Source organism: Lagopus leucura, unplaced genomic scaffold (genome assembly GCF_019238085.1).
Source record: "Lagopus leucura isolate 7727_CA_CO unplaced genomic scaffold, USGS_WTPT01 Super-Scaffold_100159, whole genome shotgun sequence".
Classification (NCBI taxonomy): Eukaryota; Metazoa; Chordata; class Aves; order Galliformes; family Phasianidae; genus Lagopus; species Lagopus leucura.
Genome location: NW_024962335.1, coordinates 11,927,835 through 11,933,858, shown reverse-complemented (window position 1 = coordinate 11,933,858; position 6,024 = coordinate 11,927,835). Strand labels below are relative to the sequence as shown.

Sequence of the window (6,024 nt, the reverse complement as noted above, 5' to 3'; positions counted from 1 at the left end):
TTCCATTACAACCGATGGTTTGTTGGTGTTTTTTTGTGTTTTTTTTTTATAACTGAAGCTGACTTGTCACCCTCATGAGACAAATGAGTAGAGATGTGAACAAAGGAGAGCGCTAACCTCTGAGGTTCTGATGCACACAACTGCCAACTGCTCACGTTCAAAGCCACCAAAGAGTTATTGGCCAAGCTAAACCGGTGTTCTGGAAACTCTTGCCCACCTCTGAGTTCCAGGGATTTGCTTAGGAAATCAGTTGTGACAAGAACACGTGCACAGCTGCCTTCAAGCCACTCAGCACAGACTGCAGGCAAATACTGAAGTACAGCTCTGCTGAAAGGTACGTTCTTTTCCACAGGCCTTGAATCTCACTGCACAAAGAATCACTTGTTTCCTTCCAGTTTGCTTACCAGAAGAAATTTCCAGCTGGTAAACATGTCTCAATTCTCTTGCACAAAGAGGCTCAGCTGTCCAAGAGTTTCATCTGTGCTAGGAGAAATGGACACACCCAAGAATTTGGGCAGACAAAGCTGGTTTATCAGGTACATGCAGGTTTGTGTGCAACCATACCTTCATTTCTGAAGGAGCACAGCCCCCTCACTCGTGGAGGCACAGTTACAGGGCTAAACAGCTTGATTGCATAACATACCCAAGAAAGTTAAACCAATTAACTCAAGGTGAAAAAATGCAGCTTCTGCCATTCATCTCACTTAAACACGGGGACATTTCCCTTCAAAGCAGAAATCTGTGTTCACATAGATTCGGGCTAACTCCTTCACTTTAAAAGCAAATTCAAACCATGTTTTAGAGTTTGTCTACATAAGGGTGAGGAGAAAATTAGGATCCACTCACAGGCCTTCTTCTTTGATGATTTCCAATAAAACTGCTGGTGTCGTCTTGGACTTTCGCTTCTCATCAACTGGGAAACAGAAGAATCACATTTTTAGGTTGTGCCAATGGTCAGGACTCACTTTCAGTTCTTTATCCTTCCCATTTTGAACACATCCACAAACAGCTTATTTTTTTCTTTTTCCTTGTACAGCACACAGCTTATTTCTGCAGAAATTTCAGAAAGCATCTCCTGACTCTCACCTGCTGGGTAAGGCTACTTGGCACTTCCAGCGAGCAGCTTCTTTTGGGCATCAGTGTGTCTGCAGTTACCAACTGCACTGCCTTTTTCTGGGTGGAAAACTGCTCAAGAGCAGCACGGTGTGAACTTCTCCACCACACATTTCTGACCACCTGGCTCATGCTTCAACAGTACTCGAATCACAGAGCTAAGGTCTTTACTAATTCTGTGACTTTTCTGATTAGGAGAGAGCATTAGAACAGAGTTTATACCCAAATGGAAACTGTATAAATACCAGAAGTTCCTGCTCACAGTTCCACCTAGACTTTTCCCTTTATACCCTTCCCAGCAATAATTCCAGGCTCATTTTTCACAACATGCCCCTGCGGTGCCAAGTGTTCTCAGCAGCCAAAAACACCAGCACCACACACATGTAATCCTGTGTCATGTCACATCTCTTTCTTTTCAGGGTAAGACACCCATTTAGAAGTCAAATCTGGCCACAGATCACACAGTCTTTCCAGCTAATTAAAAGGTTGACCAATACTCTCTCAAGGGATAATTACCTTCAGCTGGAACATGGTGTTAGCAATCAAAAGGCATTGCACAAGTGAGATTTTTCTTCATGCAAGATAGTTCCCCCTGCAACAACCCTTACAAACTCCCATGACAAGAAAACACAAATGCCACCGTACAAAGAAAACTGAGTTTGACACTTACCCTGAAGTCTAAGCCTAGCTGTATCCAAAGGAAAAAATACAGTCATTGCAGTCATACTGCCCTGAAAGTAAATAAATAGATAAATAAATTGGCCACATAGTGTATCAATTGCTTGTACAGATACTTGACAAATTCTCTGGTAGCCTTTTGCTTCTCACCCAGAAACTGGTGTAGTAAGTTTGAAGAAGGGACAAATTCCATTTGTAAGCATGGAAGTAAAACCCATTCCATCCATAATATTCTTATATAATATAAGAATATAATAATAATAAGAATATAATAAAAATAATAAGAATATAATATTATATAATATTATATAAGAATATTACGGATGGAATGGGTTTTACTTCCATGCTTACAAATGACTTTTTTAACTTACAGATTATTATATCAAGGTAAAGCTAAAACCATTCAAAGCATTTTGTCCAAAGAGAAAACTACCCAAGTATGTGAGCAGACAAAATGTGTGTTAGGTGAGAAACATACCGCTAACTTTCCCTAACTCTTTCTAGCCAAAATCTCCTATTTCTGGCAAAGAAACAGGCCCCCTCACTGCAAAAAGACATTGAGGCCCTGGAGCAACAAAGCTGGAGAGGTGTCTGGAACACAAGTCTTATGAGGAGCAGCTGAAGGAGCTGGGAATGTTCAGCGTGGAGAAGAGGAGGCTCAGCGCAGACCTTATTGCTCTCTGTAAGTACCTAAGGGAGGTTGTAGTGAGCTGGGGGTCGGCCTCTTCCCTTGTGTAACTGGTGACAGAACTGGAGGGAATGGCTTCAAGCTGCGCCAGGGAAGATGTTAGGATGTTAGGAAATACTACTTCTCTGAAAGAGTGGTCAGGCACTGGAATGGGCTGCGCAGGGAGGTGGTGGAGTCACAGACCCTGGAGGTGTCCAAGGAACATTTAGACGTTGTGTTGAGGGACATGGTTTAATGAGAACTATTGGTGATAGGTGGATGGTTGGACTGGCTGATCCTGGGAGTCTTTTCCAACTTTGATGATTCTGTGATTCTAGGAGGAAAGAATGACAAGCAATTGCTGTTCTACAAGACCATTTTTCTTAAAGAAATAAAAATGAAGAATGTAAAAACACAAATAACAAACTCTCACTCATTAAATATATATATATAGTTTTTCTTTTCAGGACTTCATCTAGCACTGTACTAAATCCCAGTTTACATAATTAAGCCCTACCTATTAAGTACATCTGCATTAATATTGCACAGTTTTTGAGAAAATATCTAACTCAAAAAGCATGTGGCTTGGTATAAACTTGTATTTAATATTTCCATAGACTGCTAACATTAAATGGCTGCTAAAGCCACCAGACTCTTCCATTAGTAGCCATACTGCTACTAACAAGCGGTGGGAAGGTTGCAGGGCATGGTCCAGCAGCTCCAGGAGCTTTCCCCTGCTCCTACCAACCCTCATTCCCAGTACCCAGCTGCTCAGCTTAACCAGCAGGGGCACTTGGTGCATGGTCAATTTACCCAAAGCAAGATTTAGCCTGAATTTCACTCTCAGGGCAATCCTCCCCACAGCAACCTTAACATTCACGCTAAAGTAAGAAACAGAACTGGAGGAACATTTGTGAAAGGTTTGAGTAGAAGCCAACAAGACAAATAGGTGGGCACAAGGTAAAGGCTTCTTAAAACCATACAAGAAGCTATAGAAGCATACAAGAGGCACAAGAGAAAGCCATGATCTAGCTCAGCTGATTAACAGATTACAGCCAATGAAAGATAACTTGTACCCTTTCCCCCTCCTATAGATAAACTGATGAGAAGAAACTGAAAGAAGCAGCGTAACTTTTTTGCTGGGCTTGTGAATGAAACAACTCAAAGGTGCAGTCTGAAGAGTGCCAGAAGTAACATATAGTGGCAACCCAAAAGAAGGGTGAGGCAGAGATGAGTGGAACCATCCCTCAGCAACAAAAGTGCTCTCAGGATCTGACTGGTGATACCAGCAGGAGAAAGTAACTGTCACTGCTGTGTGCAGGTACACGCAATGCAGCCTACAGCACCGTGCAGCTAAAAGGGGGACATTTCATTCTGCTTTCCCACCAGCTTTCAGTCAGTGCTGAAGCTCAGCACTGCCAATTCAAGTCAAGCTATCACTGAACGATCTCCAGAACAGGTACAAACTGGCTTAAGCAATTCCAGCTGCTGGTAAGCAATGCTCCCCTATCACCTCCATTCTGTGGGTGTAACTATTGGGGCAGCTACATGGCGATGCAGAAGGCGAGGAAGCTTATCTGACCAAAGCAGAACTTTTCCTACTAGGCCACTCTTTCAGCTCCCTGGTCAGCATCACCTCAGCGCTGCCAGCAGCTGGCAGGAACCAGGGGGTGGTAGTAAGCAGTCAGAAGAAGCAGCCTGAAGTGACTTCACTGCCAAGGAGAGGTCTGCGTGACCAAAGTCTACAGTCTGCTGTAGACTTTTCAGATGTAAAAAAAAAGCATGTTGACAGTCAATATTCAGAGCAGCTTAATTACTGTCATAATACTTGTATAAAGCTGTTATTCCCATGGCTTTTGGAACAAGGTTACTTTACCTTGCAGAGATTAAAAAAAACACACTTCTATAATCCAGTTAAAGTCTGCCCTTTTTTTTTTTTTTTTTTTCCTGCTCACTGTACTGTTGATTTAATTAGTCTCAGGACTTGACCTGGTAGTCCAGAGCTTAAATGGACTTTCATCTGGAACTGGAAGAAAAACAAAAGTGATGATGTTGTGATCAGACGTGTTGCTGTGATTCATCACTTCAGCACAGTTCACAGGTTGCATTTTTATAGAATCATAGGATCCTTCTAGTTGGAAGGGACTTCTAAAGGTTACCCAATCCTGCTGCAAAGAACAGGGACACCTACAGCTCAATCAGGGTGCACAGAACCCCTTCAGCCTGACCTCAGATATCTCTATGGATGGGACATTCACTGCCTCTCTGGGCATCAAGGCTTTTTCCTTATAACCAACCTAAAATAGCTCCTCTTTAAGTTTGAAACCATTTCCCCTTGTCCTATCACTACAGACCCTGCTACAGAGTCTTCTTTCCTGTATCTCCCCTTTGGATACTGAAAGGCCACTATCAGGTTATCTCATAGCCTTCTTTTCTCCAGGCTGAACAGCCCCATTCCTCATCAGCCTTATAATAATTTAAACAGAAGTTGAGACAGTGCTCAAACTATGCACCTGCATAAGAGATCTTGACAAAATTCATGTATTACTGCAGCATACAAATCTATAGGTGGATTAATACACATTTATGATAACAAAATACAAACAAAAGCCAAGGTTTTCAGCCTAACATGGTTTGGACAGAGGGGAAATAAAATAAGCCAGCTCGTTTTTGGAAAAAGGTCTCACTCTGGGGCCTTAAATCGCATATGAATATTAGCATGTGTGGAACCACAAGAGCACAGGAGTGTAATGGGTTCAAGAAGTTCTGTCTCCATCCACAAGATCACTGCAGCTCAGGCATAAGCAATAAGAAGCACAAGAGGGCATTTCCTTCAGCCTACGACCAGCCGGGTGCTGAGGTGCCATTCTACAAGGCTTTAAGTTTATACGCTGATTTATAGTTCTGGTTCGCATCAGAAGCTGTGATGAGGGGCACAGCCTATTTATCCCAGTCTGTTCACAAAGGTGTGAGGCTGGCAGGGAGGGCCAGGAAGTATTGCTGTGTTCTGTGCAAACCAAGGGAAAGCATGCAGCATTCCAGCGGCGAGCTGAGCTCGTGTAAGAGGCTTCCCATTCTCAGAATGGGAAACAAACCCCCATTGCCTCGGATTCCTGAAGCTGCACAACCAGAACACCCTAAAGACCAGAGAACGTTTCTGTGTTTATTTGTGCTACAGAAACCTTAAAAGTTATATTTTGCTTTCCGTGGCAGGCCAATATATAACCAGCTTTTATTGTTCATAACGTCTGGTGCCTTTCATCCAACCACAACTCACTTGAACGCCTCCTGCCCTCCCGAGCAGCCCACCAATGGCTCCGGCACACCTCCGGCTGCCCTCAGTAACCCAAACGCAGCGCTGCAGCAGCTCGCTCCAAACGCACCGCATCGGCTCACAAGACCCGCCGCACGGCTTCCCCGCCCCGCCCGCTCACCACGGCGCCGGACACGGCGTGCACCAGGCTCTCGTAAGAGACGACGGAGGACATGGCCGCGGCTCCGGTGGGCTTCGGCTGCGAGGCGGCGGTGGCGCGGACGTGCAGCTTATCGACCGCCGCTCCCACGCG

At 44.2% G+C, this 6,024-nt stretch overlaps 1 long non-coding RNA gene across 1 annotated transcript; it reads right to left on the bottom strand.

Annotated features, from left to right (window-relative positions):
* Nucleotides 1-19: 19 nt before the first annotated feature.
* Nucleotides 20-6,024, bottom strand: LOC122190239. The gene is made up of 3 exons (XR_006182095.1): nt 5,893-6,024; nt 1,784-1,844; nt 20-913 (listed from the first exon to the last, which is right to left on the bottom strand). It is a non-coding gene; the product is annotated as an uncharacterized LOC122190239 (long non-coding RNA).